Genomic DNA, 879 nt, shown 5'->3' with positions numbered 1-879 from the left:
ACACACTCTCTCGGAGCCGCGGACGCCTTCTTGATCTCCACCACGCTCAATCAGAAAACAATGAACCTGCAATCATAAAAACACATTCACTGCACACAAGTAGTCTGAAACTTACATTAAGATAAAAAAAGAGCATATGGAACCTGTACAGGTGATACTATTGACAAAAGTGAAAGAATGACAAGGCCGCAAAAAGGGGCTTCAAAATCAACTTTTTACCATGTACGAAAGTGGCTGGGGACGAATGAAACGTAATGATAGCCTGCTTTTGGAATGATATTTTTACACGCAAAACATAGCACAACCCATCAAACCATGAATAAATACCAGGTATCCAGGTGGTTTTCGCGCAATAATTCACAGCGTGACCCTACTAGCGATTCCAGCTTAAAAAGAACCAAAAATACAATATGCCTACCGCAGTTTTCCTCCTGAGTAACAAAGAACACAACAACAACAAGAGGTCATGACCCCACAGTTTCGCATTTGAAAATGGTCATATTCTCAGGATTTAATGCAATTGGGGATACAATAAGACCTATTACCCTCAAATTGACATGGAAACCTACCCTTCCCAATATTTCACTTTTGACCGGGGGCCATTCGCATATTTCTGCTTCCTACCGTGTACTGCTACCTTAAGGACACCAATTATTCTTTTTCATTACTGCAAAAGCAGCTTTTTCAAGTATGTAGACTTATCCTGACAAAAACACACTGTTTTCACTCAACTGTACTGCGAAATAGACTGTCTTTCTTCATATCACAACACTTAAACCAAGTGCACCCTTTACTCCTTTTCACGGAGAATTCATGCATTCAGAGTTCTGAGTGAGACACTCTTAAATCTCTCCTGGAACCTTTTAGCCACCTTTCAAC

Source organism: Dreissena polymorpha, unplaced genomic scaffold (assembly GCF_020536995.1).
Source record: "Dreissena polymorpha isolate Duluth1 unplaced genomic scaffold, UMN_Dpol_1.0 chrUn090, whole genome shotgun sequence".
Lineage (NCBI taxonomy): Eukaryota > Metazoa > Mollusca > Bivalvia > Myida > Dreissenidae > Dreissena > Dreissena polymorpha.
This window is presented reverse-complemented; position numbering follows the sequence as displayed.